Below are 12,702 nucleotides of genomic sequence, written 5' to 3' on the forward strand. Positions count from 1 at the left end.
TATATATAGTTTGTCAAATAACATATCCTCATTCGTTCATGCTTGTGTATTTTGTTGGACCTAATTTATATGTTTTTACAGCCTATTGTATGTGCGTTGCGGCCTGCACCTACAATAAGCAAGTTAGTGAGTGAGTGAGTTAAAATTTATCGTCACATCGGCAATATTACAGCCATATCGTGGCGAGAGAACCTTATACAGCAATAAGAACACATGAAATATATTTAAAGGTTGTAAAATCCTGTCGCCAAAGGACATTACAAGAACTAGTATAATCACATGTTGTTTAAAACTGGTTAGGGAGCATATAAAATAGTAAACTGTTAAGTGACAACACAATATAAAAATGGGCTATAGATTGTCAACAACTGAAGGTAGATCACCATACCAGGGACCATGGGGACGTACAGTCAATAAGCCACTTTTACTTTTACATACTGATAAAAGCAGGCGTAACTATACTAAGCAGCAAAAGAAACGTCAGTTTGGAATTGTCCTTCGCAGAAGCGGATAACTGTAAACTTATTTAATGTTTTGACAACATCTCCAACTTTACCTGAGCAAAGACATTCCTTCCCAAACTCTGAATGGAATCCAGGAAATGGTTTCAAAAACACCAACCTGATCTCGGAGATAGTACGGTGTTCTCCATGTTTTTCACGCAACTCATGCTGCACGTGCTGTTCACAAGGACCAGCCCTATAAAATGCACCCCCAAACCTGGTTGAAACATTCACATTACAACGTCAGCAGGATGCCGCGACTCATGACAGCTCAGAGGAACCAGGCGCTAGGAAGACTTGAAGCTGGCCACACTGCACACTGCCGTTGCCAATCACTTCCAGGTCAATGTTCGGACCATCTAGAGGCTGCAGTAACGTTTCCGGGGCACCAACACCACAAATGATCGCCCCCGTACTGGTAAAAGCAGACCAAGGGTGACCACAAGACGACAAGACCGCCATGTTGTGCGACAGCATGCACAGAACCCCTTCATGCAGGCATCCGAAACAGCTGATATGATACGCCTACGTCTTAACAGCGGGGACTCCCATCGCCGTAGACCTTACCGTGGACCTATCCTCACCCCTCGTCTTCCGCATGAACGTCTACAGTTTGCCCTATAACACCAAAACTGGCGATGCAGGCAATGGAGAACTGTTCTCTTCACAGATGAGAGTCGATACTGCGTATCAACTGCAGATGGCAGAACAAGAATATGGCGACGACGTGGCCAGCATTAATCAGACCAATGCGTTATGGAAAGAGACTCATGGGACGGTGCAGCCATCATGGCATGGGGTGGAATAGGCCTGAACCAGAGAGTGGGTCCTGTGGTGTTCCATAACCTTGGGCGAAGGAGAGGAGGCGGCATCACATCGACCAAGTTCTCCACATCAAGCTCTTCACTTCATACCACATTTCGCACGTCACCGGAACAACATTTTCCAGCATGATAACGCCCCGGCCCATACTGCCAGTGCTACACGGGACTTCCTACAGCAGAACGGTGACAACATTATGGAGTGGCCAACCCTTAGTCCTGATTTAAACCTAACTGAACATCTTTGGATGAAATTCAGGGGAGACTGAATAATGTAATACCAAGGCCGAACGCAGCCGAGTTATTGCGCCAGGCCTTTCCAGAGTGTGGTTCCAGGTGCCAATGGCCTTCATCAATCGACTGGTGCACTCCATGCATAGACGCTGTGCTGCAGTTATTGCAGCTCGTGGTGGTCACACTAGATAATGAAGTCAAGAATCTGAATGGACTGCAAACGTTCACGTAATGTATTGGAATTGTGCTGTGTTATTCAGGATATTGTACACAAAAAATGTTTTTGATCCGCTTATTATGTCCATTTCTATGATGATTTGATTACAGTGCCTATCTAATTTTGAATTCGCACTGACGTTTTGTTTGCTGCTAAGTATATGAAAAACCCAAAACAGAAGAAACAAAACAAACCAATAACTGAAAGACAGAGTTCAAAATATAAAAAAAAATCTTACATGAACTTTAATATTTATGAAGTATGTAGCGGATTCTTTACTTCGTACAACCTTGAAGAACACAACTTAACCGAATAACAAGGATGCACAAATACTGAGATAAAGTTTTAACTGCTGGTTGAATTACGTGCACAATTCTATTATAAATTACCAAAGGTAATATGCCAAGCGGCTTATTATAGAATGAGTACAATGTGTAGAATGTGTACACAAGGAGAACTTCGAACAGAAGGCACAATATCACACATTTTCGGCAATATTTTGGCCTATATTTTATATATTGTGGTCATATGCACTCACTTAAAAAAAATAGCTTCCTATTGATGCAATAAAAGACATATTATCCCTTACGATTTGCTTGATATCAATAATTCAAACTTCGTGGCGAACAGCTTCCAAACAGATAACACTTGCCATATATGGAATGTAAACGATTGCTCCGTACATCGAAAACTGTCGCACGCAGTGTTGTAGTGTCCAAGTTGTTCTTACAGCGCCCTTACCTGGCAGGTAGATGGTATTTACCTGTCAGTATCCCACACCTGGGATGGCGTACCTTTACCTGAACTACGGTATACCCCCGAACTTCGGTCCTGACGGTTAGGGATGAGCGAGAGGTACACACCAATTCTCAGATAGAATGCCCAATTACCTATTTCTTCTGTCGTTTTGATTTGTACTTGTTTAGCAGACGAATAAACACGAATAAAAGTCAAATACGCATCCAGTACTACCAAGTAAACATGGTATACATCGCAGAAATCAACTGGAAATCACCATTTTGTTTGTAACAATAAAACATGTGTCACAATGTATTCATTCTTGGCGTTGCCAAAGCTGTAGTGTTTAACAAATGGATACAATTAGTATGTTTACCATCATAGGCGTTTAAGAGATTTTCATAATAAACAAAACAAATGTGACACTACCAAATATGTCGCCAAAATAGCGGTAATCTTCGTTACAGAACCTAAAATGCAGTGTCAAATGCATATATATTGACAAACATTTGTTTTGAAAACTTGCAAGTTTTAAAGGATATATTATATAAGTGTCATCTTGGAACACATTGTACCATATAAAACCATACACAAAGACGAACCCGGTCTATAAAAATAGTGGTGTTAAGCATGGAAACTACGTTACCATTACTGTTTGGACACATGAATAACAGCTACCTATAAAAGTGATTAGAATGAATGCTTTGTGTTTAATAGTGTAATAAAACCGAAAAGGGAGTGCAATATGCTTCCAGTCAAGATCATGGTAGTTTGCAAACGGTGAAAGTAATCTACGTTTTGAAATCTACGTTACCACCTCATATGGAAATAGGCTGAGTCAAAAAAAAGAAACTTCACATTCTTTCTTCAGGGCACTATAAAAGAACAAGAGATGGTAAGATGGTTAAATTGTTAATATTTCATTGCTGAGATCTGTGTGATGTACTCGATACACTGACAGTGCCATAATCAGTTCCATTAGGCTACACCGACGTTCCAAAACATGGGTATACAGAATGTCAAGTCACAAGAATAAAAATGCGAAATTTCTCAGTTCAATATCGTGTATGGCCGCCCCGCGCATTCACCACTGCCAAACACCGTCTCCTCATCGACTGCCTGATGCTTGTGAACACGTGGTTGGGGATTCTGCGCCATTGCTCTTGCAAGACAGCACCAAGTTCCTGCAAATTCTGAGGTTGGTTCCTAAGACCACGAAGCCTTCTCCAAAGTGCATCCCAAACGTGCTCTATTTGATTAAGGTCAGGGGACCTCGATGGCCAGTCCATGACGTTGATTCAAGCGTCTTGAATGAAAGTTCGTGTCAACATCGCGGTATGCGGCCGAGCATTATCATGCTGGAACTGTAGACCTGGGCCTTGAGCCGCCATGAAAGGAACGAGTTCAGGGGTGAGCACCTGGTCGCGGTAAGCAGCAGCTGTGAGGTTTCCACGGATGACCAGAAGTCGGGAACGCTCGTTCCCACAGAAAGCACCCCCACACCATGCAACTTCCGCCCCCGAATCTGTCGACTTCCTGTACACAACATTGGGCATACCGTTCACGACGTCGTCCCCAGACTCTATGCCTGCCGTTCGCGAATCTGAGGGTAAACCTGGATTCATCGCTAAAGACGACTCGATTCCAATCTCTCTGGGTCCATCGGAGGTGACGTTGGGACCACAGCAGACGTTGACGTTGATGAAACGGTGTCAATATTGGCCAACGATATGGACGTCGAGAATGGAGATTGGCAGCCCGCAACCGATTTCGAATGGTCTGTGAGGACAGTCGACCTCTAAACATCTCATCCCTGGTTCGTGTAGGCGGCAGAAATCTGTCACGTAGGTGACGTAGGACGATTTGACGGTCTTCTGCCCGTAACGTCACACGTGGACGACCCGACCTTGGGTGATCTTAAGTGGTGCCAGTTTGTTGTAGGCGACCTCGCAAGTCATACACAGTGCGACGGCTGCATCCCATTGCTCTTGCGACGTCAATAACTGATCTTCCCGCTTGCAACATGCCAACGGCACGTTCACGTTGCACATTTGACAATCGTGGCATTTCAAGCACCGTTAGAACTGTGGTTAAAAGTGTTTTTTCAATTCTTGAGGCCAATGCAAACACATGCATATGAAGTAAACTTCGATGCGAAGATCACGTGATCGACTGCACGTGCAAAACCTGATTTGGCACTAACGTGATTTGCACGACGAATGGATGGGTTTGAGTGGGTTTTGCTAACGTTTTTCTTGAGTCGAAAGATAGGGATCCCATTTTGGATACATAGATTTATCATCAGAGAAACATTATTCATTATTTTTCAAATTACATTTTGTGAAGTTTCTTTTTTGACTCAGTATATTACTGGACATGGAAGATTTCGCTTCGTACCTTAGTCAGAGAACCCAGGAAAATACTTTCATAACCTACAACAGTTGCCATCGGTTGCTGTCACATGATCACAGCACTTCAGTGCCATTTCACGAAATTCAAATTTGGAAGGCAAACTTCATCTTTATTCAGGAAATTCCCTGTGAAACAGGTAAGATTGCTTGTTAATGTACTTCATTATAGGGATATAGTTTCACAATATTTAAAAACAATTGTTCTTCTGTTGAGAATTTCTTCGGTAGAAGCATTTGGAAATGATCACTATATTTGGGTATCGTTAGCCATCATTTCAAAAGATTGACAAAACTTGTATTTCGTGAAGCTTGTGTCAGATTTTTTAGACATATTGATTTTGAAGCTAAACGTATGAAATTTCGACCTCTAAAAAGAACTGCAACATATCTTTCGCCTCGATTTGTACTCGCTCCTCAAAGTATGGTAACGTAGATTGCAATGAATGAACTAATACCTTCATAACTATCACATGTTCCGGGAGCTGTTATGAATATTATATTTATTGCTAATCAAGTAGCAATAATGACTTTCATATGTGGTAAGTTGTTGTAAAATCAATCTATATGAGGACAACTATTACACGCAGTCAGTGAGGACACGTGATCTTGATGTTTGCCAAATGTTGAGAGGAGAACAGTGTCTTAAGATGCAGTTTTACAATTCTTTCGTTCCTTTCTCTGCGTGTAAAAACAAGAGGTGTCTATATTTATGTCAGACCGATTATGCAATTAATCACACATCCAAAAGCATTGCTGCTTTGGAAAAATGGTAAATCACTATGACCTGATGACCGCCTCAGTGGTGTAGTGGTTAGAGGTCGCGGGTTCGATCCCCGACCGTGTCATACCAAAAGACGTTAAAATATGGTACTTGTTGGTCCCTGCCTGGCGCTCGGCATTAAAGGGTACTACAAGGACTGGTCGGCTCGGAGTCACTATAATGGGTCTGAGTGGGGTATTCATGCTTCACTGCGGCATGGTATCTCAGTGGGCAAGCACTATAAAACCAGCTTAAGTCTGGGCTAGTACAAGCAGCCGCACATACACATACACACGCATGCACGTCGTCATATGAGCGAAATATTCTCAAGCACGACGTTAAAACCCAATTTCACCTCACCTCACTATGACCTGAGGTTCCCTACACTCAACTGAAACGCCGCTATACAGCTGGAATATCGTTATGATGTGCTATTAACCAAAGCCACTTGGTGACTCAATTAAGGACATGGAATACGTACAAGAGCAACCTCTATTCAGATAATGTAGCCACGTATGGTGGATAACACATGCAGCTGTATGACCCTGGGGTGTTAACGAATGTCTAGTTTATTGCTTAACCCTTCACTCTCCAACATTCTAGCTGTATGACATCGGTATATATTCGCACTGTATGTCTAATCAAGTCTGGACCACTAGACAATGCAGTGATTGGTATCATGGGCGTTCAACAACCAAGCTATCGATTTTGTCCAAGCAAACCCGTTCGTCGCCTGTTGTAAACAATTACCTCTTGAGATAAACATGGGTTGTTGAAAAACAAATCTAACCCTTATGTTCACGGAAATGTCCTATTTCAATAGGTATGTCATATAATGCAGTAGTATGTGAGTCAAATGCTTTATTTGGAACAAAAACAAGGTGCATAAACGGTCATGTACATGAGCATAAAGGGTACCAGCTACTGGTTTTCACATAATAATAAGCAAACAACTGTATAAAGACGACAACAAAATACAGGACTTACATTTGTACACGTAATACACTTATCTATATACATTCATGTTTGGGCAACAGTAAAATTGTAAAAACGTAAGTGGATATTTTACAATTATTTTCTTAAAAGAGGTCGAAGTCAAACAATTCATCGAAAAGAAACAACGAATAAGGATTCTGGAAGATGTTCTGTTGAGGTGGTTGATAATCTGAAAAAAATGAAGACAAATTAGTTCATGATTTTATATAAATATTCGCCATTGTTTCAGTATATGACATGGAGGAGAATTGGGGGGAAATCAATTATTTCATCGCAAGTGATAATTGTTTAACCTATCGTAGCACTGATGACATGATATACCTGTTCTCTTCACTTTCATTCACTCAACCAAACATGCACTATTTGTACACACACCCCGACACACAAACTATTAACATTTCAGTGTGGCTTACAGAACACTCCTATTACGAATGCATTATTATCTTTATAAGTTTTGGTATGTGTCGGAATAATAGCTCATGTACATATTCACAAATTATTCGCGTCCCTTAGGTAGGGTTCGAATCTTAGTTATATAATATTAGTTATATTTCGAGGTTTGTCAGCACCATATTCCCTTTTGGCTTTCTGCAAAATGGTGAACATCAAGGACATGAAGTTCCCTACATTCAGCTGAAACGCCGTAATAAAGCTGGTGTATTCTTAAGACGTGCTATGACACTGATTTGCTGACGCAATTAAGGACATGGAATACTTACAGTAGCAACTTCTATTCAGATATGTGGCTACGAAGGGTGGAAAACATGCGCAGTAGTATGACCCATTGGTGTTTACGCATGCGCCGGTCGGGCCGTACTGGCCGTACGTAGGGTTGTAGGCGTAGCCGCAGATGTACGGGTTGGCGGCACACTCGTCAATATCTACAGCGACACAAAACGGACATAGGGATGTAATAAAATGTTTTGCTGGATTCGAAAACCTAACTAAAGGGTGATAATTTCACCTGAAAAATCACAATTACCAATATATTTACATGCAAGCCAAAGATCTTTGAAGTCGTGTTAACGAAAATGACAAGGCAGTTTAAACATATTAAATCTGATATGTATTACTATAATTCTCATTCGAATCAATGTAATAGGGCGTTTTTGTGGCTCTTACATGGCAAAATCATGATCCTATGACAGTTAAGCGTGAATACAATGTCGTTTTTGCCATTCATGTGGTCGCAACAATGGCCAAACACAGAATGAAGCGTTCAATACCAGCAAACTGCAACACCGTTTTTAGTCAATCATTACAATCGAATAAAAAATCCAATAAAATCTGGTCAGCTTTACGACAATTTCCTCCCGAATACAAACGTTGACAATAGCATTTTGTGGGAAATATAATAACAACATTGAACTTAAGGCAGTTTCCTTGAACAATAATCACATTGACATCTTAGCGTTGCAACTTGTTGCGTTTGTGGTGTCGAGTATTTAACATTTTAGAAATATTGAAACTTTTCGTTGATTTTTTTCGTTGAAGGACGTATGAGCTCGTCAGTTAACTGACCAAATTTGTATCACGTCGATCTGATCAATCTGCCCTTTTGTTGTCTCAAATATCTACCTACCTTGAGCATCAGTGTGTGGTAGATTGATGGCAACCACAAAGACGAGGACGACAATCACCAACGGGAATGTGTAGATCTGCATTGTGTGAGGTGTAGCTCAGTATGCTTCAAAGTAGGTGTATGCAGGCCTTTTATACCCAAATACAGCCCTTGCATTGATGGTCGCAAACAACTTTATGGCAGTCGGTGTCAATTTTGGTTCAACAAGCAAACAATTCGATTAATCTCCAAGGTTATGTTGTCTTACATTTATATACAAATATAACTTAAACCACAGTGTTGATATGACCTATGGGGATACTGTTGCTTTGTTTTGCCCGGATGCTGTCAAAGAATAAACGTACATGCACTGACCGCATACTTGCGTGACTCCGCAAATATGTCCGTTAAAACAGTTGCCACGGGCTGTTTTGTGCCGGACATCAGCATAAAGAAGTGTTGGGACTCATCCCTTCATTATACACACGATATTGTAATGCTATTGTACTATGAATAATCTGTAATCTGTCCGGATCAAATGATTAAATCAATGTGTAGAATAAAGTCATTTACATGTCGACACAAGGAAAAACTACAATGCTCCAGTTCCAAATATAAAGATTTAAGTATATGACAAAATATTATATTTTTTATGTCAACTTCTTCTTTATTGTATACACAGCATTTCTGGGTCTTTCCTTGCCCTTTCGTCAGGTGAATGTTGACTAACAGATATACAGGATATATATGCCAGTAGTGTACATGAAGCCGGAGTTAAGTGTAGGCATGGTGTGTACAGTATAAATTGATAGTTTTAACATCTTAGATTCACCATTGCGTGCGATGAAGTACACGCCCATTCCTTACTCAGTGGATGATTAAAAGCCGCGTTGATCTTGGATGATTTACTAAATTGTTTATCGCTCTGATACTGTCGTTTCCCACTGCCAAAAAGTATTTATTGAATGAAATATGTAGATGTTTGCCATTAACTGTTGTAAGAATCGTTTCAAGAAAAGAATCGAAAAATAATCTGTTCCCAGAGGTCTGGGACAACATTACAAAGTGAAAGCGTCTGAGTGGTTGTGTGAGAGTATGGTCAAACGTCACGTGGTCCTCAAACTGTTTGCATGTGGGGAATCGAACCAGGCCGGTTACCTTGACTAGCGATAGCGTTATCCCTTCAGGCTATCCCTCTTCCAAATATAGAATGAGTGACGCCCTTTTAGCAATATTCCAGCAATATCACGGCGGGGGACATCAGAAATGGACTTCACACATTGTATCCATGTGGGTGAGTGAGTGAGTGAGTTTAGTTTTACATCGCACACAGCAATATGCCAGCTATATGGCGACAGACTGTAAATAATCGAGTCTGGAGCAGGCAATCCAGTGATCAACAGCATGAGCATCGATCTGCGCAAGTGGGAACCGATGACATGCGTCAACCAAGTCAGCGAGCCTGACCACCCGATCCCGTTAGTCGCCTTTTACGACAAGCATGGGTTACTGAAGATCAATTCTAACCCGGATCTTCACGGGTTGTATCCATGTAGAGAATAGACCCCGGGTCTTTGGCGTGACGAGCCAACGTTTTAACAACAAGGCTACCCCACCGCAAACAAACCAGCTGTCGATAAAAAAAGTACTAGCAATGATAGAAAGGGGTGACTGAAAGCAAGGCGACATAACTCTTAACATTTCGCTTTTCCAAAAGCAGCGTCAATGTGACCGTGTTAGAGTGATGTGACCTGGCAAAAAGGGCGTCAATGTGACGGTGTGAGAGTGATGTGACCTGGCAAAAAGGGCGTCAATGTGACGGTGTGAGAGTGATGTGACCTGGCAAAAGGTGCGTCAGTGTGACTGTGTGAGAGTGATGTGACCTGGCAAAAGGTGCGTCAATGTGACCGTGTGAGAGTGATGTGACCTGACAAAAGGTGCGTCAATGTGACCATGTGAGAGTGATGTGACCTGGCAAAATGTGTGTCAGTGTCGCACCCTCCTGAAACACACAAAGGTAAAGTGAACTGTTGCCCTGTAGTATTGTAGGTATTATTCATTCATATTCATTGGTGAAACCAAATTGAATCATCACGAACATAATGGGCATAATTCTTCAATCGGTATGCTGACGAAAGCAAGTACAATGAACAATTTGGTCAATATATTAATCGTGTAATGGGTGTTGTTTAGTACCCTTTTAGGTATATCACGGCACGATACACAAGAACTGCGTTTTATATTGTACCCATCTCAAGACTGAACTGGGATCCATGCTGTAACTGCTAGGCTACCGTCCCGCTTTTTTTACCCTTTGCATGCATAAAATATAATGAACGTTTCATCCAGCCAAATTAAGAAAAAAAAAATACATTTATTTTCGGTCAAAACAACATTTGTACTCTTTTAGTTTTATCAATCGAAAAAATAACAATTTCATTCTGAAGGAAAACACATCATTATTATCGTTATGTATTTGAAACATTCGAAAATCGGACTACTGTGACTGAAGATGTGTCGTTTATGCTGACACTGACAGATGACACTGTGATAAAGGAGGGATCTGTGAGATGGTCAATGGACATCAGAACACATCAAAGTCAAAACCTATAGTCTGTTTGCAGTGAAAACGTACCGATGAATTTCATTTTAAACAAAAAAGTAAATCAAATTTAGTGAAATTAAGATTCCGAATCCTCATAATTTTACCTTGCCAAATGAACATTCAAATCTAAAAAATTTATTCAACTTAGGATAAAAGTTGTTTAACAATCGATCATAGATTTAAATCGCTATTATTGGTTTGTATTACAAGGGGGTAAGCGCATTAGATGGAACAGTGAACGAAAGCACTTGCGGTACGTGATAAGCGTTAACTTAGACCAGCCCTTACCCTACTTGATCTCGGTGTTTCATCTAATGTGCATACCCCCTTGTAATTCAAACCAATAATAGCGATTTGAAACTATGATCGTTTGTTAAACAACTTTTATCCTAAGTTGAATAAAATTCTGAGATTTGAATGTTCAATTGGCAAGGTAAGATAATGAGGATTCGCAATCTTAATTTCGCTTTAATCTATTTACTTTTTTATTTAGAGTGAATTTCATCGGTACGTTTTCACTGCAAACAGACAATAGCAGAGCAATGCCTTCGTCAAAAACGTATATACTTTTAATTCAATTTGTAATTGATTAATTAAAACTCCTTTTGTTGCACTGTTCGACGGGGCCATGGTCTCATGATGTATTGGTCTTGTTAGCCATATTCGTGATCCGTTGTCAGAAGTGACAAGCGTCTGTGAACCCTTTATGTAGTTTGTCATATAACATATCCTCATTCGTTCATGCTTGTTTATTTTGTTGGACTTAACTTATATGCTTTTACAGCCTATTGTATGTGCGTTGCGGCCTGCACATGCAATAAGCAAGTTAAATTAGTGAGTGAGTGAGTTAAAATTTATCGTCACATCGGCAATATTACAGCTATATCGTGGCGAGAGAACCTTATACAGCAATAAGAACACATGAAATATATTTAAAGGTTGTAAAATCCTGTCGCCAAAGGACATTACAAGAACTAGTACATCACATTTTATTTAAAACTAGTTAGGGAGCATATAAAAAAGTAAACTGTTAAGTGACAACACAATATAAAAATGGGCTATAGATTGTCAACAACTGACGGTAGATCACCATACCAGGGACCATGGGGACGTACAGTCAAGAAGCCACTTGTTCTTTTACATACTGATAAAAGCAGGCGTAACTATACTAAGCAGCAAAAGAAACGTCAGTTTGGAATTTTCCTTCGCAGAAACGGATAACTGTAAACTTCTTTAATGTTTTGATTGTATATTTTTGACAACATCTCCAACTTTACCTGAGCAAAGACTTTCCTTCCCAAACTCTGAATGGAACCCAGGAGTGAGTGACTGAGTTAATATTTAACGTCACATCGGCAATATCCCAGCCATACCGTGACGAGAACACTTGACATTGAAATGAAATACATGTATATTACAAAAAAAACTGCCGACGAAGGACAGCAAAACAACAAAAACGCATCCTGATCTCGGACATAGTACGGTGTTCTCCATGTTTTTCACACACCTCATGCTGCACGTGCTGTTCACAAGGACCAGCCCTATAAAATATGAAAAACCAACAACAGAAGAAACAAAACAATCCAATATCTGAAAGACAGAGTTCAAAATCAAAATAATCTTACATGAACTTTAATATTTATGAAGTATGTAGCGGATTCTTTACTTCGTACAACCTTGAAGAACACAACTTAACCGAATAACAAGGATGCACAAGTGATGATATATTATAGCTTTAACTGCTGGTTGAATTACGTGCACAATTCTTTTATAAATTACCAAAGGTCATATGCCAAGCGACTTATTATGGAATGAGTACAATGTGTACACAAGCAGAACCTCGAGCAGAAGGCACA

The sequence above is a fragment of the Haliotis rubra genome, unplaced genomic scaffold, assembly GCF_003918875.1.
Source record: "Haliotis rubra isolate DU_JTF1 unplaced genomic scaffold, ASM391887v1 Scf1578, whole genome shotgun sequence".
NCBI classification, from domain to species: domain Eukaryota; kingdom Metazoa; phylum Mollusca; class Gastropoda; order Lepetellida; family Haliotidae; genus Haliotis; species Haliotis rubra.